Source organism: Aethalodelphis obliquidens, unplaced genomic scaffold (genome assembly GCF_003676395.1).
Source record: "Aethalodelphis obliquidens isolate GAN/ISIS:26980383/991018 unplaced genomic scaffold, ASM367639v1 scaffold1, whole genome shotgun sequence".
In the NCBI taxonomy this organism is placed as follows: domain Eukaryota; kingdom Metazoa; phylum Chordata; class Mammalia; order Artiodactyla; family Delphinidae; genus Aethalodelphis; species Aethalodelphis obliquidens.
The window spans coordinates 9,167,992-9,194,257 of record NW_020837945.1 but is presented as its reverse complement, the minus strand read 5'-3'; the positions used below and the strand labels follow the sequence as shown (position 1 = coordinate 9,194,257).

The 26,266-nt window shown below is 42.7% G+C and overlaps 1 protein-coding gene across 5 annotated transcripts in view; it reads right to left on the bottom strand.

Annotated features, from left to right (window-relative positions):
* Positions 1-26,266, bottom strand: part of SETD4 (SET domain containing 4) — a 219,920-nt gene that overhangs the window by 152,186 nt on the left and 41,468 nt on the right. Inside the window, exon 12 of one of the 5 annotated variants that reach the window (XM_027100605.1) lies at positions 22,292-22,408. The exons of 3 other annotated variants lie outside the window; for them this stretch is intronic. The gene's annotated coding sequence lies outside the window, so the exon portion shown is untranslated. Of the gene's footprint in view, positions 1-22,291; positions 22,409-24,351; positions 24,972-26,266 lie in introns of those variants that run through there. One more of the 5 variants, XM_027100626.1, reaches the window with a different exon arrangement.

Sequence of the window (26,266 nt, the reverse complement as noted above, 5' to 3'; positions counted from 1 at the left end):
TCCCACCGCCCTGGCTCCCAGAGACCCAGAGCGCACATGAGGGGCCTCTAGCCTGTGTGTTCCAGGTGGAGATCATAAGCAGAGTGAGGGGTGAGCATGTAGGTGACTCCTATTGGCTTTGCCGTTGCTCAGGTCCCATCTCCAGGTGACTACTCAATGACACGATCTGATGTGGACAAATCTTATGAATTGGGGACACCCCACAGCAGCCCCACGGCCATAGCTCAGGACAGGCGGATGCCTTTCCCCTCCCCTTCTCATCAGACATGAAGCCCACTCCTCACTGCCCCTCCGACAAAGGTGTTACATAAGAAACATCAGAGGTTTGAGCTATCAACTACTTCACTCCTCTGTCTCTCCTGCTGGCATTGTGACCTCATTCGTATCCTTAGCCCAACTATACAGTGTCTTGCTAAGTGAGACCAATTTTAGTAACTTCAAGAACTAACATTTTCTTGCAGTCGGTAATTTCCCATTTTCCAAGGCTAGATCATTTTGAACAGAATCAGGTAAGCACGGATGGGCATGAAGTATTTAAGGGACTGTGAGATTATCAGGCTGATCGAGGTAGAGGGTAATTTGGGGAGTAATGAAAGGTAAGTTTAGTTTTATACCAAGCTAGACCAAGATGAGGGTGATTTTACTTGTTTGAATAAGCCAAGGGGTTTTCCAGCTTCTCTTTAGCAACAGTGCAGTTTTTATAGATTCTTTTTTTTTTTAGAAGAGATAATGAGGGTTCTTTTGGGTTTTTTAATTAATTTATTTATTTTTGGCCGCGTTGGGTCTTGGTTGCTGCGCGCGGGCTTTTCTCTAGTTGCGACGAGCGGGGGCTACTCTTCATTGCAGTGCGCAGCCTTCTCATTGCAGTGGCTTCTCTTGTTGCGAAGCACGGGCTCTAGGCGCGCAGGCTTCAGTAGCTGTGGCGCACGGGCTTAGTTGCTCCGCAGCATGTGGGATTTTCCCGGACCAGGGATCGAACCCGTGTCCCCTGCATTGGCAGGCGGATTCTTAACCACTGCGCCACCAGGGAAGTCCAGCAACAGTGCAATTTTGATGAATGAAATTTTATGTAGGTCTTCAATATATAAAATCGATCAAATCAGAGCTGGTCTTCTTATAGTAGGAGGATGGAGATTCAGGGATTCACCCACTGGACCTTCTCGTATCCTCTGAGTCAGCCCCACCCCCAGACCTAGACCCCAGCCCTCAGCGCTGTGGGCTCTGGGCATACGGCTCAAAATCCACTGCCATGGGCCCTAAATGTCAACTTAAAACCTTCACCATAAGGTCACGCATAATTTAGAGGCAGGAGGTTTATGTAAACCAAACCCTTCATTTTACCAATGAGAAAACAGTGGGAAGAAGGGTCTTCCTGACTTGTCTGAAGTTCACAGCTATTCAATGGCAGAGGCAAACATAGTGTACATGCACCCTGATCCCTACCTCCTCCTATTTCTACCACATCCCACTGATGCAATTAAATAGAATTGAAATTTTTTTTTTCTGGCTGCACTGGGTCTTCGTTGCTGCGCATGGGCTTTTCTCTAGTTGTGGTGAGCGGGGGCTACTCTTCGTTGAGGCGCGCAGGCTTCTCATTGCGGTGGCTTCTCTTGTTGTGGAGCATGGGCTCTAGGCGTGCGGACTTCAGCAGTTGTGGCTCACGGGCTCTAGAGCGCAGGCTCAGTAGTTGTGGTGCAGGGGCTTAGTTGCTCCGAGGCACGTAGGATCTTCTGGACCAGGGCTCAAATCCGTGTCTCCTGCATTGACAGGCGGATTCTTAACCACTGCGCCAGCAGGGAAGTCCCAGAATTGAAATTTTTGAACTTGCCTCCACTAATGACTCCTATACTATTTCTATCCCGATATCTGAACAATATGTGTACATACTTCTGCACAGTTCTAAGGATATGTGTAGCAGAAGTCCTTGCTAGGCTGTAGATGAAGCTTGTGGAGATGGCTGGACCACCCAGACAGGTGTCATCCACTAAGTATCATGGAGGCCCAAAGCCTCCCAGAAATTACTTTAATATCTGTTGAAACTGGGGGCAGGAAGAACAGGGTCAAGTAAGGAGAATCAGTAGAAGGTAGGAATAGGAGAGACTGTGAGGTTCCCTAGGAAAGAGCAACCATGCTGGATAAAGGGATGGATCTTAGGGGCCAATTTCACCAACAGGACCTAAGGGATAGAGGGGAACGGCGATTCCAGGTGTGACAAATGCGTCTCCCTAGATGCTGCCCCAAACTCAGCCACAATGACAGTGTGTACATGCCTTGGGAAAGAAAAAGGGGTATGGAATACAAACACTTAAGAAAACTGTAAGTCCTAAAAGAGCCAGCACCCAGCATCTCCGCAGAAGGACCCCCTCCAAAAAACAGAGATTGGAAAGGTGTTCATTACCAGGAAGAGGGGAGTGAGCCTCAGGACATGACAAGACCCAGAGGCAACAGACACTGTCTTCTTCCCCCACTCCTACTCGCCACCCCACCTGCAAGCGTCAGCAGCCTGAAGGGATCTTAGAGCAGACTTGGAGTTCCAAACAGCAAGCTCTCTCTGCAAGTCCAATGTATAAATCTACAGAAAACAACACTAAAAGGCCCCGCTTGTGTCCCATGACAATGCCTGGGACCAATCACTACGGTGGGAAGGACAATGGCACACACCTGAGTCAGACGCCCATAGGCCAGCCAGCAACACATGATGGGGGAGGAATGGCAGGACCCCACAGGTGAAGAGAAGTGCTATTGTGGAAGGGATGGGTGCGAAACAGACCAGAACAGCAGATATCTACCAAGACTCTTAGCTTGAGACATTTCTAGACCATTACCTCAAGATCAAGAATTAAAGGTTGGAATAAGCTGTAGTCATTTTAGAGAGGGGTATCTGAAAAAGAAGACGCAACGATGAAAATTGGGACTTCCCTGGTGGTGCAGTGGTTAAGAATCCGCTGGCCATTGCAGGGGACACGGGTTTGATCCCTGGTCCGGGAAGATCCCATGTGCCGAGGAGCAACTAAGCCCGTGCTCCACAACTACTGACTCCACGTGCCACAACTACTGAAGCCTGCGTGCCTAGAGCCCATGCTCCGCAACAAGAGAAGCCCCTGCAATGAGAAGCCCGCACACCACAACGAAGAGTAGCCCCCGCTCACCGCAACTAGAGAAAGTCCGCGTGCAGCAATGAAGACCCAACGCAGCCAAAAATAAATAAACAAATTCATTAAAAAAAAAAAAGATGAGAATTTAAGAAGGTAACTGTCACATCTGAGGGGATAACAAAGAAAACGATAAGGAGCTGAGCCAATCAAAGACAAAAGTGCAGGAATGAAGATAAAAGGAATAAACTAAAGAATAATCAAAGTTACCATGTGGTCTCGCCTCCTAGCGCTACATACATTGTTTCATTTTATCCTCCTAACAGCCCTGCACTGTAGAGTATCCCCCAGGTTCCTGCCCATCCCCACCACCCTGTGAGAGCTGAGAAATCTGGCTTTCATAAGGTCAAATATACCAAGGTCATTCAGCTGGTTATGCGGCAGAATTGTTCATCAAACCTAGGTGTGAAGACCCAAAACCTCTCCCACCGCCTTTCACGTCTCTCTGCCCCCTCACGCCCACCCCCAGCACCCTCCTACACCACACTGTCTCCCAGTAGAACCTGGGTGGGCTCTTCAGAGGATACCGGGCAGGAGGGAGGACTCCCCATGGGGGCATGGGCATCATCTGGGCACTGATGGCTTGGCCATTAAATGGAGGCATGAAGGCCAAGAACAAAAAACAAAAACAAAAAATTGGGGAGCTGGTGCAAACATTTTTGAAAATACAATAAGAGTCATATTAGAGGCTAGTGAATCAATCGCTACTTAGGGTGTCACCGGAAGGAAGAGAAGACAATTGGGAAAGCAGGAAGTGAGTCTCAGACATAAATGCTGAAAGCACTGCTGGGTCCTTGTTACACTGCACCTTCTGGGTCCTCATCCAGAGATTTGGATTCTTTGGGCCTGGGGTGAAGCCCAAGAAGGGCAGCTTCAACAAGCACCAGGGATTCTGAGGCAGAAAAGCGTTCAGAAACACCGGTGAGAGACGAGAGAGAAGTAAGGATAGCAAAATGTGGTAAAAATGGGAGAAAGATGTACGTGTTCTAATACTGTGAGAACTGGAAAAGAGGAAAGAGAAACGTGTCCAAGGCCACCGCTAAACCCACTTACCTGCCTTTGTCCCAGAAAGGGAATATTCTGGAAGAGCCAGGCAACTGATAAAGGGAGGGGGGAGGGGGAGGTACCTCCTGCATCACTAAGTGGCAAAGGACCAAACCTAAGCTAAGGCTTAAAATAATTATTAATACTTGATCTAAGGTTATAAAAGCATAAGGAAAGAAAATAAGAGGAAAGAATGCACTAAGTCAACGTTATTGATTTACACTCTGAAAGAAATGCCAGAACTATTATTTAGATGTCAAAATAACTCCAAGAAGAGTACAAGGCTGTTTTGATCATTTGAAACCAAATACCTGCCTTCTTTGAGATGGGGCTTTCAGACAGAGAGCCTCCTTAAATACCACTGCGATGTTCTGAACAGATCACATTTCCCCTTCAAAGGTTATACCACTTTAAATTATATGCAATTTCAGAAAGAACAAGTCGTTGTCCTACTTTGAGTCCCCTTCTCTTAAAAGCATGTTTTGACTAAGATTAATTTATAGCCCAAGGAGATTTGGGGAAAGGAAAAAGCCTTGAAATTGCAAGTAAAAATAACTAAGAATTCCAGTCGCTTCTTAAATATTGAGTGACGTCGTTTTGGGAAGAGGACCAGAACTGCACAGAGCAACAGGTAAATGGGCCGACTGTGGGATCTGCGGTATCCAGTAGACACTTGAAGGGGAAAATTCTAGCTGGATGGCATGGTCAGGGAGTACTACTACGTGAGAAAGACAAATACTGTATGATATCACTTATATGTGGAATCTAAATTTTAAACAGCATACAAATGAACTTATTTACAAAACAGACCCACAGACATAGAAAACAAACCAGAGGTTACCAAAGTGGAAAGGAGGGGAGGAAAAAATTAGGAATTTGGGATTAATATATACACACTACTGTATGTAAAATAGATAATCAATAAGGACCTACTGTCTAGCACAGGAAGCTATACTCAATATTTTCTAATAACCTATAAGGGAAAAGAATCTGAGAAAGAATCTATATATCTGAATCACTTTGCTGTACACCTGAAACAAACACAACATTGTAAATCAACTATACTTTAATTTCAGAAAGTAAAAAAGCATCTCTTTTTGCTTTTTTTCTGTGTTTTCTTTGTGCATGTGAACAATCTCTTCATCTTTCACTTCCATAACACTTGCTCTACCAAATCAATAAAACTCATTATTAAGTGAAGGAACCCCAGAAGAGCCTACACAGCCGATAGAACTAGGGTTCATTCACCCACCAAAGGAAGAAAAACTTCTTATACTTCTCATCTTTTGCACATAGTCACTTTGGTAATTCCATTTTCCATCATTTTTTTGATTCTTCAGATGCAAATTACTGAAGGGAAAAGACGTTTTCAGTGAGATAGGGGATTAAGTACTTGCATTGTGGCTTTGATCTGTTGGAGCATTTCCTGAGTCCTGGCCCAACACTTGTTTCCTTAATAAGAGGATCTATTAGCCTGCCTGGGCTGCCATAACAAAATCCCACAGCTAAATGGCTTAAACAACAGGCATTTATCTTCTCACAGTTCTGGAGCCTAGAAGTCCAAGATCACAGTGTCAGTAGGGGTGGTTTTTCCTGAGGCCTCTCTCCTTGGCTTGCAGACTGCCGTCTTCTCACTGTGTCCTCACATGGCCTTTCCCTGTGCACACATCCCTGGTGTCTTTACCTCTTCTTAGGAAACCAGTCCAGTTGGAATAGTGCCCACCCTCATGACTTTATTAGTGGAGTTTTCCAGAGAAACAGAACCAATAGGATAGAGAAGAGACTTATTATAGTAATTGGCTCACATGGTTAAGGGGGCCAGGAAGTCCCACAATCTGCTGCCTGCAAGCTGGAGACCCAGGAGAGCCAGTGGTGTAATTCTGTTGAGTTCAAAGGCCTGAGAACCAAGGGGCTGGTGATGTACGTCCCGATCGGAGTCCAAAACCAAGAGAACCAAGGGTGCCAATATCTGAGGTCAGGAGAAGGTGAATGTCTCAGTTGAAGCAGAAAGTGAATCCACTCTTCCTCTGTCTTTTAGTTCTATTTAGGCACTCAATGAATTGGATGATACCCACCCACACTGCGGAGGGCAGGCTGCTTTACAGAGTTCACCAATTCAAATGCTAGTCTCCTCTAGAACACTCTCAGACACACCCAGAAAGAATGTTTTACCAACCGCCTCAACATCCCTTCTCCGAGTCAAGGTGACATATAAAATTAACCATCACACTCACTTAGCCTTAATTATCTCCTTAAAGATCCTATCTCCAAATACAGTCACATTGAGGGTTAGAGCTTCAACATATCAATTTGTGGGAACACAGTGCAGACCATAACAGAGGATATACCAGAAATATTAACAGAACCAACTGTTAAAATGCTGTAGAATGGGGACTTCCCTGGTGGCAGTGGTTAAGAATCCACCTGCCAATGCAGGGGACACAGGTTTGAGCCCTGGTCCAGGAAGATCCAACATGCCACAGAGCAACTAAGCCCATGCACCACATCTTCTGAGCCTGCACTCTAGAGCCCATGCTCTAGAGCCAGCAAGCCACAACTACTGAGCCTGTGTGCTGCAACTACTGAAGCCCACGAGCCTAGAGCCCGTGCTCCGCAACAAGAGAAGACACCACAGTGAGAAGCCACAATGAAGAGTAGCCCCCGCTCGCCACAACTAGAGAAAGCCCGCGTGCAGCAACGAAGACCCAACGCAGCCAAAAATAAAATTAATTAATTAATTTTTTTTAATGCTGTAGAGTGATGGAGAAGTTTAAGGTATTACTCTCTTTTAACTTGACCCATAAAACCATCAATGTACAAATACCATGGGTTAAACCACACCCCTGAAATAAATCAACTATCTATCTACCTATCTACCTACCTATCGATCGATCGACAGACAGGTAGATAGATATAATAAAAGCACTACATTTATGGAAAGTAAATTATCTTCCTAACCTCTATCTTTTAACATAATTTAAAGGGGCTTCCCCTCCACCAGAAACCCTTGGACATTCATTTCAGATCCAAATGATAAAGTAAGTCAAAATATATATCTTAGAAACCATCTGTATTTAGCTTCTGATGGGGAAAAAATGCAGATACAGCATTTAATAAATAAAAGACAAGGGCTTTTCACACAATGTCCTTATGATCTGAAAAACTGCTGTTGTTAAATTTAATAGCCGTTATTATTTTAATAAGCAATGAGACAATCCAGAAGGCACTTAGTCCAAGATCATAAAGTCTATGTAAATCATCGAATGTGACTAGCCAATGAGGGAATTACAGCTTCCGGCACTGAATCACTATTGGCCCACGGTACTTATTATTCTTCTTCATCAAGATGCATGACTCTACAACTCCCTGAGGACTGACAAATAGCTGTTCTGCAAATGAGATAACACAGCCAAGGGGCAGGTTAGAACGTGGGATCATTGAAAGGAGGGATCAGGTCCAGGAAACAACCTTAGGTTGTACTAAACAGCATCTTAAAACACATTTAACCAAAACGTACAGAGAGATTTTTTCTGAACCTCAGAGTAACCAAGTTTTTTTGCAGCTCATGACATTTCTATCAGCTGCCCCACACCTGACATCATCAAAGTAACGAAGTGTCTTCTTAACCAGTACTCTTAGCTTAAATTTCCCATATATCTTTTCATTCTTTATCATTTTCTCCCTGCTTCCAGCACTGTGTTACTTTCTTTTAAGTCCCCAAGCCATGCTACTTCGTATGACTAAATCTTCATGCAACATGTCCGAACTTCCATGGAAGTTTTCTTTCAACTTCTCTGCTGCTGGAGTGTTATGGTGATGAAGATCTACTAATAATTATTAGCAAAATGGGATGGCAGGGGAAAAGGTACCGTTGTGAGGGAAACACAAGAAGGAATAACCCCTAGAACAGCTATCTTTGTAGTAAAGATATCTGTCGATTTATGATATATTTTACCATAAGATATCTGATTCAACATAAATACGACTGGTAGCAGCATCGTAATTGGGGAAACCCTCACTTAACACTTCTTCTAAACTGGGAAGAATCATGGCCAAGTTCTTTCTGTCAATGACATCCAAGCTCTGAAGCGCTTCCACAGATAGGACCTACTCTGTCCAATTTCTTTCCTGATTGCTGTTCCCAAAATATTAACCAAAACAGCATACTATAGGTCAGGATCTACATTCTCCTATTGCTTAAAATAGTAAACTGTATTTTACTTCAGTAAGGAATATTTAAGGTGAGCAGTACAAAACATAATATTACATTAAATTGTCCAGAGGAAACCATCTGATCACTTGGTTTAGAGTGAAGATGGCCTTAATGGTTCCCTCAGGTTGACTTAAGTTTAGACAACCTTATTCCTCACTCTAGGGTCTGGCCTCCTATTACTTAGAGCATTTTTTCTAGAAAACTTGTCATTGTAAATTCTTCCTCTGCCACTTTGAGAGATACATAATCTTTTTTAAAGCCTGTTGCTAGTTTTACAACCCAGGAATGTCTTTCTCAAGGACCTCGGAGCCATTCCCTTAAAATGTAATCATCAAGGAAAAGAGTGCCCTATCTCCCAGTCTCTGTTGGGAGGGTGGGAGCCTAATTTGATGGTCTTAATCACAGAGAAAAACATTTGCAAACTCGGGAAATAACTCAGTGTGCTCGACACACATCCCATTGATCAACCTCCCTGCTAACTTCCTCCAGTGTATTTCCACTAGCTCATCCCAGCCCTTTAAACACCCCCTGCCCTTTATTGCAGTAGAGTTGAAGTCAGACTTAGTTCTAGTCTCTCTCTCCTATTGCAATAGCCTTGAATAAAATCTCCCTAGCCTGTTTAACTTCGTATACTGCAATTTTTGCTTTGACAAGGGTTTATCATTTCTATGACTCTGCTCATCATGGAAAAAAGGTAAAAGTTACTTATTTCACAATTAACAAAGGATCCATAATTTCTTCAGGGTATAATGTCTATAAGGCATCTATCGCAAATTGCTGGCAAGCTGTTTGAGAAGTACATATATATTTGTTTATAGGGACCTCTACTGATATTCTTCATCATCATCATTATTCAACAAATAGTTACTGGAAATTATGCCTGGTCCTAGGGCTGCACTGGGAAGCATGCAGACACAATCCCAGCCTGCAGGAAACTTCATTCCAGCATCAGTGTTACAAGGGTAGCAGTTTGGAAAGCATTAATATGCTTTTCTCTTTTGCTTTTCTCTTTGCTCTGATCTTTGGAGACATCCCTCTGCTTCGGGTGGGGGGGAAATGAGAAGTATATAAGGAAAGCAAAGAGGCCAAGGAAACATTCACCTTCACGCATTAAAAATGATGATTTCACAGCAAGAGATAACCTTTCAGGCTGGGCTGCTGACCAGAGAAAGGATGCCCAGCTTTCCTCGTCTCCCCATTAGTGTATCAAGAGCCAGGCCTGGAGGACTAAACCATGGAGTGTTTATAAGGGAGACCTAGTCAGGACCTGCCCCTTCTGGCCCTGGGGGAAATGTAGTGAGGAGAAGGGAACCAAGAGGCAGGAGGTCAAAACAACTGCCTTGGTCCATTCTTGCTGCTATAACAAAAATACCATAGATTGGGTGGCTTAGATGACAAACATTTAATGCTGACAGTTGTAGAGGCTGGGAAGTCTGAGATAAGGGTGCCAGCACAGTCAGTTTCTGGTGAGAGCTCTCCTCCTGGTTTGCATCCATCCATTTTCTCGTTGCGTCCTCACATAGCAGAGGGAGAGAGAGGAAGCTCTGGTCTCTTCCTCTTACAAGGGCACCAATCCCATTATGGGGGCTCCACTCTCAGGAGCTCATCTAAACCTAACCACTTCTCAAAGGCACAAAACCATCACGCTGGAGGGTAAGGTTTCAACATAGGAATTTGCAGAGGGGCACAAACACGCAGTCCAAACTTACAAGCCAACAGGTGTGCTATCGTTCAAGTGAGGATATACCCAGGACAGGGAGTTCTGGCTTTACTACGTGTGTCAGGCTATGAAGGAGCCACCTTACAGGCTGCCCCGTATTCCAATCCAGGGCCCAGACACACCCTAAAAATTCTGGCAGCACAAAAAGCAGGGTCATTCTGAAGGACGCCTTGAAGACCAGCTGTCCTGGGCCACACGGATCCCTGGCCTGGGGCCAGCTAGAGAGTCAGGCTCAGGGGTCTGCAGCCAGCAAAAGCCAGCAAGGGAGAAATAGCAGATGTGTCCCAGAGGTACTGCCGGGGCCCAAAGAACAGACTGCAAGTTCACCAGTTCCAGGCAGGAGAACCACCACAGAGGGCAGAACACTAAACACACAACACCCCTCCCACCCAAAGCCATTTTAGGCAAAAGACCAAGAGAGACTATTGGAGCAAATTTCACTTTCGGCTATTGCCTAAAGGAGCTCTTTAAACTCAACTGTGGCCTTTTAAATTAGATTGGATGAGATGATATAAACTGGACGGGACTAAAAGCAAAATTTTACCCAATAACCCGTCGGGTGGGCTCACGGAGGATCGGGTCATGCAGCCAAAATGAAGGCATCACATTGTCTCTGCAGCGAAACTGATGCCCCTGCACAACAGCCAGGCCTGGCTGCACACGGAGGTACACTTCATCCTTCCAGCAGCCCTCGGACATCAGTGCTCTGCTTGTCCACATTTACAGATGAGGAAAGGAAGGCACAGGATGGATATAAACTTTCCATGCACAGAACTAGTGAGTGGTGCATCAGGACCCAAACCCAGGTCAAGGCTGGGGGCCAGTCTAGAACCCATGCTTATAATCCATACCCCACACGGCCCCTGATCAGAGTACAGTTAAGCAAGAAGCCCAGGTCGTTAAAGCAAAAGGAAGATACCATACAAAGCTTTCATGACAAAGCATCACGCAAAAGTGCTCCACCAGCCAGCGAAGCTACGTGACGTCAAAGTGCCTCGTGTCAGGTGACACAATCTCCCCTCAAAACTAAAAAACAGAAGCAAACAAAAAACACAGCAGCAGCAATAATTAAAGATGAGATGAGAACAGTTAAAGAGAAAAGGCAAGCTGGAAGAGGTTTCCTGTGAGAGCTGCATTTTTAGGGAAAGAAAGGGAGAAGAATGATTTTTCTTTCCATGACTGGATCAAACTCTCAGGTCTGAGTAAAAGAAATGACCTTGAGCCACAGCAGAGAATAATAAAAGGCAGTTTCCAGTAAGCATGCTAGCTCAAATTAATGATTTACTTTTTATTTTTAAACTCAATTCAGTAGAGATTTACATGCATTAGGTTACGGTGATTAACATTTGAAACTCGACCGTGAAATAATCTTTACATTGTAAATTCTTAATGATCAAAACAGTGTTCTCAGTGATTAAAACATATTAGTAATTAATGAGTAAAGGAGAAAAATTGCAAATATACACGCCTAAAATCTCAAGGCTTTTAAACCATTTGTACAAATGACTGGACATTTTTTACATTTACAAAAAAAAAAACCCTTCATCTTATTCTCATTTTCATCATCAATCCAACAACAACAAGAATGGTACTTCTCTGCCTCTTCTGTTGCCTTACAAACTAGAAATGTACACAACTACCTTTGATCCCATCAAAGCCAAAGAAAAAAATTGTCCCATAATAATCTGTAACATTAAGAAATAATCCCAAGAACTTTCTTGAGTAAGGTTAATAAAAGGTCAGTGGTTTTGATGATCATTTGTCTTTAAAAAAAATCACTTTGTGAAACAGTTTAATAACATATAGTCAGGACACCGTCTTCGAGCTCCACCTAACAACCACGAGTGATGCTCAAACTGCTAACAGGACAAGTGGAACTTACCTAGCCAACTGGATTTGCCTGAAAAATTTTTCCTGAGTAATAAGGTTTCAAGAAAGAATTATATCTCATTACATAGAGAAAAAAATTCAGCCAGGTATCAGTCCCGTGTATTTTAAGCAATCTTTCCCAATGCTGAGGCTTTCCTTAACTTGGATGCTCTTCCCTGGAATAGATTTCCTCCCTATAGAAGGAACCCACAAATGTGTACAAGCCAGCGCTAACTGTGGCTTCCACTGGCCAAGGACCAGGACAGGGGCCTCTCAATACACTGGCCTCCCAAGGGCTGATCACACCTAGCCAACTCTCTTGGAGAAGATGAAAAAGTATCCCCTACACTCTCCTTGTCTGTGAGGTCCCATCAGAAGTGACAATGTTTAATGGAAAAAAAAAAAAAAGAGAAAGAAAAGGCAATTTGCTGGGGCATCTGATCTATGTAATTTCCTGAGTTGCCAAACATTACTTTTAGTAATTTACTTTATGTTGATCACTGAGATATTCTTTCAATATAAAGGAGCGATATTTGAAATGGTACCTATGTTAATTTTCTACTGCTGAATAACAAATTACAACAAACTTAGTGGCTTAACGTAACACAAATGTATTATTTCACAGTTTCTGTAGTCCAAGATCCAGTACACTTTAACAAGGTTCTTTGCTCAGGACTTCTGCTAATGGACTAATGTTTGTGTCACCCCAAAATTCATATGTTGAAGCTCTAATCATCAATGTGATGGGACCTCTGGAAGGTAATTAAGATTAGATGGGGTCATGAGGGTGAGGCCCCCACGAAAGTATTAGAGCCTTGTAAGAAAAAGAAGAGACCAGAGCTCTCTCTTTCTCTGCCGTGTGATTATATAGCAAGAAGGCAGTCCCATGCAAACCAGGAAGAGGGTCTTCACCACACACAGAATCCACCAGCACACTGATCTTGGACTTCCAAGATCTTGAACAGTGAGAAATAAATGTCTGTTGTTTAAGCTACCCAGTCTATGGCATTTTTGTTATAGCAGCCTGAGCTGACCAAGACAGTCTCACAAGGCTGAAATCAACTTGTTAGCCAGGTGCATCCTCATGTGGAGGTTCAATGAGGGAAAGATCCACTTCTAAGCAACATGGGGTTGTTGGCAGAATGCACTGCCTTAGAGCTATAGGACTGAGGTCCTCATTTTCTCGCTAGTTGCCAACTGGGGACCACTCGCAGCTACTTGAGGCTATACTCTAGCCCTTGCCACGTGGCCTCCTCCACAGGTCCCCTCACACTTCAAATCTACCTCTTCAAGAAGGACTTGGTCCCTTTTGAGGGCTTGCCTGATTAAGTCAGGCCCACTCAAGATAATCTCTTTGGATTAACTCAAAGATAACTGATTTGGAGTCTTAATTATATTTTGCAAAATCCCTTCACTTTTAGCATAACCTAGTCGTGGTATTCATAGTCCTGTCCACACTTAAGAAGGAAGGGGGATTATACAGAGTATGTACACCAGGCAGCAGGAATCTGGGGCCATCTCACAATTCTATTCCTTTGGTTTTTCTGGACAACCCTGACTCATATACCTGTTCATTCTCTGAGTTACAATTCGGGCTCCACAGTATGTCTCTCCAAATTCAATTTGTCCTTTATATTACCCACGTTCATACAAGGGGCAAAAACGGTAACCCCTTGAGGGTTTTTTTAATGGTCATGACATCCTAAAGAGCCCTGGCAGAGCTACAGACCACATAACCTTGAGACTGTACTTGGTTTATTTTAAACAGAATCCAGTGACTGTCTAGTCCCTCTGATGATACCTTTCTGCAGGCACAGTATGTCTTAACCCGATGACATAGAAAGTGGAAGAAAATTTTAAAAACAAGGAATGCTCCTATTGCAGAGGATACAATAATAACTATCAGATAGATATTTTTAGCTGCAAATAACCGAAAACCTAACCAAAAGGGGCTTAAACAATAATAAAGACATGTTAGTTCACATAACAGGGAAGGAGACAGGAGGTCTCCACACTCATAAGGAGTGTGTATTCTTTCCTTCTTTATACTCTGCCATCCTCAGGGTGTTGACTTGGGATGACTCCCGTCATAGTCCCAAGGAGGCTGCGTAGATCCAGGCATCATGCAGAGATGACAACATCTAGAAGCACAAAGGGGCTATTCCTTCTCACTTGCCTCTTTCAACATTTTAGAACGGAGGCTGAGGAGATCTACATTCTGCTGTAAAATACAGTGAAAAACACCAAGTCTTCACAAAGTCTTCCAAAGAAAAGAAGAGGAAACACTTCCAAACTCATTCTACAAGGTCAGTATCATTCTGATACCAAAATCAGGCAAAGATATTACAAGAAAAAAAAACTATAGACCAATATCCCATAGGAATACAGATACAAAAATCCTCAACAAAACGTTAGCAACATATAAAAAGGATTATGCTCCACAACAAAGTGGGATTTATCCCAGGAATGTAAGGTTAGTTGATATGAAAATCAATCAAAGTAATATACCTTATTAAGAGAATAATGGATAAAAACCATATGATTAGACATGGAAAAGGCATTTGGCAAACCCCAATACCCTTTCATGATAAAAACACTCAATAAAGTAGGAATAGAAGGGAACTTTCTCAACCTGATAAAGGGTATCTCAAAAACCCAGAGTTAACATCATGCTTAATGGTAGAAGACTGAAAACTTTGCCACTAATAGCAGGAACAAGACAAGAAGGCCCCTCTCACCACTTCTATTCAATATTGTACTGGAGGTTCTAGCCAGGGCAATTAGACAAGAAAAAGAAATAAAAAGCATCCACATTAGAAAGAAGTAAAACTTTCTCTCTTTGCAGATCACATATATAGAAAATCTTAAGAAATCCACAAAATAAACTATTAGAGTTAATAAAGAGTTCAGCAAGGCTGTAGGATACAAGGTCAGTATACAAAAATCAACTGTATTTCTATACAGGGCAATGAACCATCCAAAAATGAAAATAAGAAAACAATTCCATTTACAATAACATCAAAAACAACAAAATAGGTAGGAGTAAATTTAACAAAAGAAGTGCAAGACATATACAATGGAAACTACAAAGCCTCCCTGGAATAAATTTTTAAAGATCTAAGCAAGTGGAAAGATATTTCATGCTCATGGATTGGGAGACGTAATATAGTCAAGGTAGCGGTGATGTCAGTTTTATGTGTCAGCTTGACCAGGCTACAGTCCCCAGTTATTCAATCAAACGCTAATCAAGGTGTTGCTATGAAGGTATTTTGTAGATGTGGTTATCCTCTATAAACAGCTGACTTTCAGTAAACGAGATTATCTTAAATAATTCAGGCGGGCCTGATTCAATCAGTTGAAAGTTGTAAGCATAGAACTGAGGTGTCCAAGTAGAAGATATTCCACCTGTGGACTTCAATTTCTCCTCATGTCCCAGAGTACCAGCCTGCTCTTTAGACACCCTGCCCTGCAGACTTCAGACTTGCCTAGCAGGCCCCACAACTGCAGGAGCCAACTTACTGCTGTGTGTGTGTGTTACGTGTGCGCCTCCTACCAGTTCTGTTTGACTGATAGAACCGTAACTGATATAATGGTTACAGTCCTCAAATTATCTACAGATTCAACACAATCCCTCTAAAAATCCTTGCTGGCTTTTTTGCAGGAACTGACAAATTGATCCTAAAAATCATATGGAAATTCAAGGGACTCAGAATATCCAAAACAATAATAAAATCTTAAAAAGAAAAACAAATTTGGAAGGCTCACATTTTCCAATTTCAAAATGTACTACAAAGGTACAGTAATCAAGATAGCATGATATTAGCATAAGGATAGACAGCTAGATCAATGGAAAAGAATTGAGAGTCCAGAAGTAGACCCGTACACTTACGAGCAATTGACTTCCAGCAGAGTACCATGACAATTCAATGGGAAAATTATAGTCTTTTCAACAAATGGTGCTGAGACAATTAGATATTCATACACAGAAGAATGAAGTTGGGGGACCTCTCTGGCGGTCCAGTGGTTAAGACTCCGCGCTTCCACTGCAGGGGGCACAGGTTCGATCCCTGGTCGGGGAACTAAGATATCGCATGCTGCATGGTGGGGCAATATAAACAAATAAATACATAGAATGAAGTTGGACCTTTGCTTCACACCATATACAAAAATTAGTTCAAAATGAATCAAAGACCTACATGTAAGAGCTAAAACTATAAAACTCTTAGAAGAAAACAGGTGTAAATTTTTGTGACTTTCAATTAGACAATGGTTTCTCAGATATGACACCAAAAGCACAAGCAATTAAAGAAAAAAAATAGATTGGACTTAATCAAAATCAAAAACTTTTGTGTTCCAAAAGACACTATCAGGAAAATGAAAAGATACCCCACAGAATGGGAGAAGATATTTGCAAATCATATGTCTGCTGAGGATCTAGTATACAGAATATATAAAGAAGCCTTACAACTCAACAATAAAAAGCAAATAATCCAATTTAAAAATGGGCAAATGACTTGAATAGACATTTCTCCAAAGAAGATACACAATGGTCAATAAGAAACATGAAAATCTGCTCAACATCACAGTCACCAAGGAAATGCTAACAAAAAGCACAATTAGATACTATTTCATATTCACTAGGATAGCTATAATCAAAACGATAGACAAAACAAGTGTTGGTGAGGATGCAGAGAAACTGCAACCCTCATACATTGCTGGTGGGAATTAAAATGACAGCCACTTTTGAAAACAGTTTGGCAGTTCTTCAAAATTCCACTCCTAGGTATATACCCAAGAGAACTGAAAACACATGTTCACATAAAACCTCGTATAGAAATGTTCATAGCAGCAATGTTCGAATAGCCCCAAAATGAAAATAACCCAAATGTCCAACTGATGAATGAATAAACAAAATATGGTATATCCTTATAATGGAATATTCTTCCACATAAAAATTAATGAAGTACTGATATATGCGAAAACATGGATGACCTTTGAAAACATCATGCTAAATAAAAGAAGCCACTCACAAAAGGCCACCTGTTCTATGATTCCTATTACATAAAATGTCCAGAATAGGCAAAGCCACAGAAACAGAGTAGATTAGTGGTTACCAGGGGCTGAAGGGAGGGGAAGTGGGGAGTGACTGCTAATAGACCAGGTGTTTCTTTTGAGGGTGATGCAAATGTTCTGGGATTACATAATAGTGATAGTTACACAGCTTTGTGAATATACTGAAAATGACTGAATTGGATACTTTTAAAAGGTGAATTTTATCATAAATTATCTCTCAATTTTTAAAAGGACAGTGAGAATTTGAAGTTCCTAAGAGTGTTCCCCAAAGGATGTGAAGAGAAAGAGGAAGGAAAAGGAGGAGGAGGAGGGTGACATGATGAGAAGCATGGGTTTCTCTGGGGGTGGGGTGCAGTGGGTGAGAAAAGTTTGTTTTGCAGGAGAACTTATGGAAAGGAATCAGGAATCAAAGACAGAGGTCCAGGAGAAATCAGGAAGGGGCCACAGGGAAGGAAGGGGGAGTGGAGGGGTTTAAGAGGAACTAAGGGAGAGCAAGGCACTCCACAGAAGGGAGAGGAGCCGGGGGAGGGATTTGGTGCCCAAGAGACTCAACTTGGACAGAAAAACATGTTTGAGGAAGAGAGTTCTTCTGGGCAAAAGAATGAGAGAAACAGAATTATCTTAGGAGCCACCATGAAGTATATGCTTGGATCCATTTAAGATTCTTCCAAAAACTCTAGTAAGATGGAAACGCCTATTGGGATTCTGCTTCATTAAACACCACATCTCAGGCCACAGATGTGAAAACAAAACTTGTCAGGGATATATTATATCTAAACTATTACGAGTCCAAATTGATGGAATTTTATGGCAAAAATCATTTAGAAACAGATTCTTTACTCACTGCTCTTCCGAAAGGTGAGCAAATCAATCTCACTTCCTAGATATGTCAGATTGCCAAAATTACAAAACAAGAAATACAGATGAACTGACTCCCTGACAGGCCTGAATGGAAATACAAGCCACTGCTTCTCCATCCTAAATTCATTGCGTTTCAATCCACTATTTCTTTAAAGTTGCTCAGTACAATGTTGGACATGATTCCTCAAAGTCTCAAAGCCCTGCACATTCAACATCAAGTTAAAAAAGATGTAAGACATTGGCGTTTTTCTTTTTCTGTATTCGAAATATAGAATTTATGCTCCTGTAATCAGAGGATGTAAAAAACTGCTGTTTCGGGCTTCCCTGGTGGCGCAGTGGTTGAGAGTCCACCTGCCGATGCAGGGGACGCAGGTTCGTGCCCCTGTCTGGAGAGGCCACAACAATGAGAAGCCCACATACCGCAAAAAAAAAAAAAAAAAAAAAAGCATCTGGGGCCACCTATCACTGTCATTTGTTTTCTACAGGTTTACCAGTAAGCTCTTCACTTTTACCATGAAAGTAGCTCAGAAAGCAAAACAAGTCAAGGGGAGAGTACAGACGCAATCTAATGTTATAATACAAGACCACCACTTAGACTGTGTCTGTAGTTCACCTTTGCTTTTGGTTTCCATCTTAAGTTTTTAATTGGGGTCGGCAAACTTTTTCCATTTATTCATACTAAATATTTCAGCTTTGCAGGCCTGAGGGTCTTTGTTGCAACAATTCAATCAGCCTTTGTAAGAACAAAGCAGCCACAGACATTGTGTACATGGATGGGTTTAGCTGTGTTCTCATAAAACATTTACCAAAAAACGAGCATCAGGCCAGATTTGGTCCATGGGCCATATTTTGTCAACCACTGGTTTACACTATACTAGAATCAAAAGATTTATGCTTTACAATTGATATGACTGTTGTGAATGATTATATTTCATATTTCTCCTACTTCAGGCAAACCGTGTATTTTTTTTTTTTCTCTTTGCACGTTGCCAAATTACATGGCAATGTTATGTCACAGATTTGGAGGTGCCACATTTTAATGGGAAGCGAACATGGTGATATGGAGACAGATACACATCAATCCAAGTCTCTCCAACTCTATACTACGGCCTTTCTCCATCCCTCCTAGCTGCAGACACACAGTTGAGCTCCCAAGAATACGAGATGATTGGGAAGAGCAGAACAACCCTTGGGTAGAAGCTGCGAAGTGATTATAAAAACCCTCTGCTTCTCTCCCACAGTCCTTAACTTCCTTCCCTCTTCTCCTTTTGGAGTAGGATTTTGCATGGTAAGATTGGAGGAGGCGTGTTCTGAAATTAGGTGTGCTTTTGATGGGGAGCCAAGGCAGGGCCCCAGGGGTGTGAAGTGCTGCAGTGGCTTCCTCGGTGTGATAGCAGGTCACAGGTCCCTCCCTGTCTGCAATGCCCTTTGGTGTGTGCTCACCCCGCCTCCCCCTGATTATAGATGCTGGAGAGGCTCCTTGTTTCCTTGAAGTCTTCTTATCCTAATTCTAACACGTTCTCTGTTTCTCCATGATCCACTCCAAAAATCTCACCTCAAAGGATCAGTCCAGCAGAGTGGGGACTGCATTGCCCTGGCCACTCCCGTTCCAACCCATGCAGCTCTAGACAGCCCCAGAACTCCTAGCGCCTACTCTGCAAGCTTTCATATAAAAGGACCCCCTGCTTTGTCCTGATCTTTGATCTCTCTCCAGAAAATGTAGCTGTGACTCCCATTTCCACTGCTGTGTATCACTGTGGTGCTCTGGCTGGAGAAGCCCCTAATTTTTCAACAGGGAAACCACCTTGCATATTAAGTTCAACCTTCACATTATCCCAGGCAGCCCAAGGTGTGCACAAATAACTTGTTATTAATAAAAATTTAACAGCTCTGATGTAAAATTATTCTTTCAATAATTTAGAGTAGATTTAATGTGACTCCTGAAATAATGTCACTTTTTTAAATCAAGAAATAATGATGCACTTTTCCAATTAAAAAAAAAAAAAGTTGGCTTAAGATGAAGGAGAGATAGTTAACTACTGTCCCACCACAAACACCCAAAAGCCCATGATACAGTTGACAGTTGTGGGAACTACAATTTATACTGCTCACGAGGTGTGGTTTCACAGTTTCTGTTGTTCTCTTTTGAATTTCACTCAGGGATATATTTTCAGTAAGAAAGACATCAAGGACAAGCAAAGAATGTGTCAGCAGTCTCTGCATCACCAGGGAACAGAATGCTACCACGCCCCTCCTCAGTCAGCGTACTAGAGAAATCTGCAAGCTGGCTGTATTCAGTATTCTTTATTTTTTTCCAATTTACTTTCAAATTATTTCAAATTTACTCTCAGGCACGTATCACCAAAAAAAAAAAAAAATCAAACAGCTTGAATATGACTGTGTCCCTTATAAGCAGGGAAAGCCACCTGCAGATCAAGGCCATCACGTGATCTCTCCCTACTAATAGCATTCAAATATCTGTGAATTCCATTTATCGTGACTTTTAACAGAATGGTCTTTATTTAAACGTATTTATTGTAGCACGTGCCTACTGAATTATCTGAGGAATACAGAAGGAGAACAAAATCAATACTCATTTTTTTTTAAATCTGTACCATAAAATACACTTTTAAATAATTTTCAATAATCACATTAACAGTTTTTTGCAAAGTGAACAGTTTTTGAGATCATCACATGGCTGCTTTATTTAACATGTGGATAAATGTATTTATAAAAGTCACCCAAAAAAGCACAGTGTCATTTGCCTTATTTCCCTGCAAGATTTCTTTGTATTTTCCAAAAATCTGAGTCCACTCATGGGATGTGTCATTATATCAGATGTATATATAGCTATATAGCCTGGATGTGAATGTCATCCATTATATGTGTGGTGGGTTGAAGGGTGTTGAAAGGGATCAGAATATGCCACCCCAAAACACGCCACTTTGGCATAAGGACTCTTTTGCACTGAAGGCAACTGAGACACAGCAGGTGCAGGAGGAACTCTCTGCCCTCCTCCTTTTTGCCTAAAATCAGGGCATAAACTTCCATTTGTTAAGGTGTCCTCCCCTGTCCCCACACCAGGAAGAGAACAACTCTTAATCCCCAGAGATTCCCATCACTGGAGATTGCCAACTTGGTCTGCATAACAAACCTTACTAAACAGCCCTTATCTTCCATTAGTTTCCCCAAACATTCACCTTCCCACAATTTACCCTCCCCCCAGAAGTACAAACCCCTTTTCCTTTGTCTAGTCTTTTCTCTACAGTATATCACCTTTTTTAAAAAAAAAATGACATATAGTCTCTGAAACCTAACCACATTTTGGAGTTTTCATTTCTTTTCTGTGTGGCCCTTATGTTAGGGAAAACACTGACTGAAACCGCCTGCCCTGGCCAGGCAAAGACAGCAACAATTTGCATGAGTTATTTTATGACAGGAGATCCTAGCCAGGAACACGGAACTCACAAGCCAACACAAACGGGAAGAATACGGGAAAGGGCAAAAGAAGAGAGGAGACGCCAGTGCATATGTCCTACCAACCTCCCAGAATCCTTCTCACTGGAATCCATCTTGGCTGAGCAGTTGTGTGTGCCACCAGAAAGGACCCTGAGCCAGAATGATTGGCCAGAGGCAACCCAGAAACTAATCCCGTCACCATAAAACCTGAGACTTCGAGCCACGCGGCAGAGCTATCCGCCTAGGTTCCCTCACCCTGCTGCTCTCCTCCCGGGCGCCCCTTCCCAATAAAGTCTCTTGCTTCGTCAGCACGTGTGAATCCTCAGACAATTCGTTTCTGAGTGTTAGACAAGAGCCCATTCTTGGGCCCTGGAAGGGGTCCCCCTTCCTGCAACACTCACATGCATGCAAAGTAAATCTTTCTCCTCTTGGTCTGTCTACTGCCAGTTCATTTGCAAGCCCCAGCCACTGAACCTAAGAGCAGAGGAAACGTTTTGCCTCCTCTACCGTGTCCTCACCACACCCTCATAAGAAAGGTCCAAGTTCTAAGCACCAGTACCCATGAATATGACCTTATAGGGTTTTTATAGATGTAATTATGTGAAGGATCTCAAGAGGAGATCACCCTAGATTAACCAGGTGTACCCTCAATCCAATGCCAAGTCCTTTTAATGGAAAAGAAGCAGAAGCAGATACACAGAGAGACACAGGAAGGTGATGTTGGCCCTAGCGGCAGAGATTAAGGTGATACTGCTACAAGCCAGGGAACCCCAAGGATTGCCAGCAACCGCAGAAGCAAGGAGAGAGACCTGGAACAGAGTCTGCCCTAGAGCCTCCAGAAGAAACCAACTCTGCTGACACCTTGATTTCAGACTTCCAGCCTCCAGGACTCCTTCCTTCCTCCAGGACTTCAGACTTCCAGCCTCCAGGACTCCTTCCTTCCTCCAGGACTTCAGACTTCCAGCCTCCAGGACTCCTTCCTTCCTCCAGGACTTCCGACTGCCAGCCTCCAATATTCTTTATTGAGAGAATAAAATTCTATTGTTTTTAAGCCGCCAAGTTTGTGGTAATTTGTTACAGCAGCCACGGGAAACTAAAACATATGTGTCGGGGCAAGAAAAAAAAAAAGTGTTGCCACAGCACAGATGATACTTGCTCTAGGTTTTAAGGGAGGGAAAGAACATTATTGTCAGTCCAGGCCCTGGGAGGAGAGTGGATGTATTAGGGCCAAAAGAGCTTGTCTGCGGTTGGAGCAAGCCCAGTGTGATACCGAATACCAGGTACCAAATACCTGGTAAAGTGAGTGCAAGACACCAGGTAAAGAACTAAGCCTTGTTCAAAACCAGTTCCCAGGAGACGGAACTCTCCAACAGAACCACCAAAGGAAGCACATATTTGATTAGATCTAGGGCAGGAGTCAGCAGACTTTTTCTGTAAAGGGCCAGACAGTAAATATTTTCAGCTTTGTGAGCCATTTGTGAGCCATCGGGTCTCTGTCACAACTACTCAGCTCCGCTGTTGTAAACTCTGCCATAGACAATCGGTAAACAAAGAGATCCAGCTGTGTTACCATAAAACTTCATTAACATACCCCTGGGTATATACCCAAAGAAAGTGAAAGGAGATGTTCAAACAGATACTTTCATATCCAAGTTCACAGCAGTGTTACTCACAAGAGCCAAGAGGTAGAAACAGCCCAAGTGTCCATCAACTGACTAACAGATAAACGAAACATGGTATATACGGACAGCAGAATATTATTCAGCCATAAAAAAGAAGGAAATCCTGTCACATACTACAACATGGAGGAGCCTTAAGGACACGATGCTGAGTGAAATAAGTCAGACACAGAAGGACAAATACTGCTTGATTCTACTTACATGAGGCATCTAAAGGAGTCGAACTCTTAGAAACAAAAGTAGCATGGTGGTTCCAGAGGCAGAGGGGAGAGGGTAAAGGGGAGGTGTTATTCAACGGATACAGAGTTTCAGGTCTGCAAGATGAAAACGTTCTAGAAATCTGTTGCAAGACACTAAATATAGGAAACACTACTGACCGTACATTTTAAAATGGTTAAGATGGTAAATTTTATGTTATGTTTTTACCACAATAAAAAAAAAGCAATGATGCAAGGTGAGTTAAGTTCTGAAGATCTAATGTATAACACTGTGACCACAGCTAACAATACTGTATGTGTTTTTCAAATTTGCTAAGAGGATGGGGCTTCCCTGGTGGCGCAGTGGTTGAGAGTCCGCCTGCCGATGCAGGGGACGCGGGTTCGTGCCCCGGTCCGGCGGGATCCCACATGCCGCGGAGCGGCTGGGCCCGTGAGCCATGGCCGCTGAGCCTGCGCGTCCGGAGCCTGTTGCTCCGCAACGGGAGAGGCCACAACAGTGAGAGGCCCACATACCGAAAAAAAAAATTTGCTAAGAGGGTAGACCTTAAGTGTCCTCACCACTAAAAAAAAAATAATAATTTTAATTTTAAAAAAGATGGTAACTACGTGAGGTGATGGATATGTTAAATAGCTTGATTGTGGTGATTCTTTCATAATGTATATCAAAATCATCAAGTTGTACACCTTAAACACATACAATGTTTAATTGTCAATTATACCTCAATTAAGCAGGGGGAGCAATGAAGTACTGACATATGCTAGAACAGATGAACCTCAAAAACATTATGCCGACGGAAGTAAACCAATACACAAAAAGACAAATGTTATATGATTCCACGTCTATGAAATACCTAGAATAGAAAATTACAGAGACATAAAGTAGATGAAAGGTTACCAGGTGTGGGGGCGGGGGGGCAGGAGGGAATGGGGACTTATTGTTTAATGGGTACAGAATTTCTGTTGGGGTGATAGAAAATGTTTGGAAATAGATAATGGTGATGGTCACACAACACTGTACTCAATGTCATTGAATTATACACTTAAAAATGGTTAAATGGCAAATTTTATTATGTTACACCTATTTTACCACAATTTTTTAGAAGTCTGCATTTAGAAAAATATTTTATTTACAAAAATAGGGGCTGGCTGACCCCTGATCCAGAGTTTTCTGTAAAATGTGTTCTTCAATCTAACACTCTCCCAACTGTAACATGTGTTCTATAACATGTGTGTGTTATGACTCCAGAATTATCCCCGTGTCACAGATTCGAGGTGGGAAGCTCTGTGGTCCTCGTCATTGGTCTGTGCCATTTCCTCATAGGTACATACTTATACACATGTGGAACATGGAGAAAGGCAAATTTATGTTGGGTTGTGTGACCTTAAAAAGCCTCCAAACTATGTCATTTACACTCTGCTGTGTACCTAAGAGGGACTGTCTGATACAGTATGAAGACTTATGGGTTGGGAGACGTGTCACCATTCACTTCCTGGCCCTCAGATGCATCATTTCTGCTCTCTGGGACTCAGTTTGATCAGACGATTCTCATTTGCTGGTTACATGATATCCTGCACCAGAGAAGCACATAGCCTCCAAGGGAGCCCGCGTGAGAGGGCATCCCAGCATCCCAAGCATGGCTGCCACCATCCTTAGGAATATTTTTATCCAGAAGAATAAACATCCTAGTAGAAGGAGACATGAAACGCGAAGCTTGAAGTCATAATTCAATGTATAAGAACCCGCAAAGCGGTGCAGGTTTATTAGATGGCTAATAAAAATAAATCATGGTCATGTTTTTAAAATGACTTCTCATGTGTTGTGGTTACTTCTCGGCATACTGTAAATTAGCTGTGAAGGGCTACTTCCTGCCGGGATTTTTTTTGTCCCTCAAATATAAAGGGTTATAAGGCTAAAGAATGCAGACACGCATCATGTCTGCAGAAATCGTAAAAAAAGATCAAATGTAATATTTTCTTTCAACATGGACAATGGCTTTGAGATTTTCCATTCAGGCAGCCTTGAACACAGCCTCCAGCATTTGCCAATTACTCCTGACAAATACCATTTGGGCCTGAGTGATGTTGTAAGTGAAATAAAACAGTGGGAGGAAAAAAACCAGAGCATGATAAAAGGCATTTTTTTTTGGTCTGCTGAGAACTTACTGTAAGTTATACATTCACAGGGGAAGGCCTCGCTTCCTGCCAGTGACAGGCCCCATGTGATCGAGAGTTCTAAGGTGACTTTTGTTTGACAGTAATAGGAAGAGAAGACAAAACTCAGTTTTCGTGTCCCTTAAAAGGGAGTCAGCTCTTTTTTTCCCCTCACGAAGAAAAATATGTCTATAAACAAAGGAAAGGACACCAGGCACTGCCCCCACCCCATTCTGCACAATGTGAGCTAATGGGTGAGAACAATGCCGTGAAATCAACCTGGCCAGAATGCCCTGGGCTGCCAGCACCTCCGACTGGCTGGGATCTGAGCTTGGGGCATGTCAGAACCTGCAGGGAACCCAGGCCACAAGAAAGAAAAGGCACAGCCAGCACTCAGAGTGAAGCTGTCTGATCCTTCCCACGGCCCATCTCTCCCGAAATCTCCTCCGCTTCTGCGGTCTTTCTGTCCCAGAACCCATGGGTGGCCTCAGATAAGCGAAGACCAAATCCATCCCCCCCACCACCACTGCCTCATTCTTCAAGGCTCCAAGGAAACTCATCCCTACACTCAACCTTAGTGCTGGAGGGAGTCAGAAAGCAGCTCATGGAAATGACCAGAAAGAAGCTGTAGGTGTATGAAGGCTCCTTTATACTCCTAAGTTAACACCATGGCCGGGTCTGAAAGCCCCTGGACTCTTCCACTCGAGGCCCACCAGCCCCCATGAATTTGCAGTGGCTCAGGGAATTCAGAACCACACCGCTGCACAGGGATCTATTTTTTTCCCCGTGAATGTGAACCTCAGAAATGGATGTTAGGAAGACTGGGG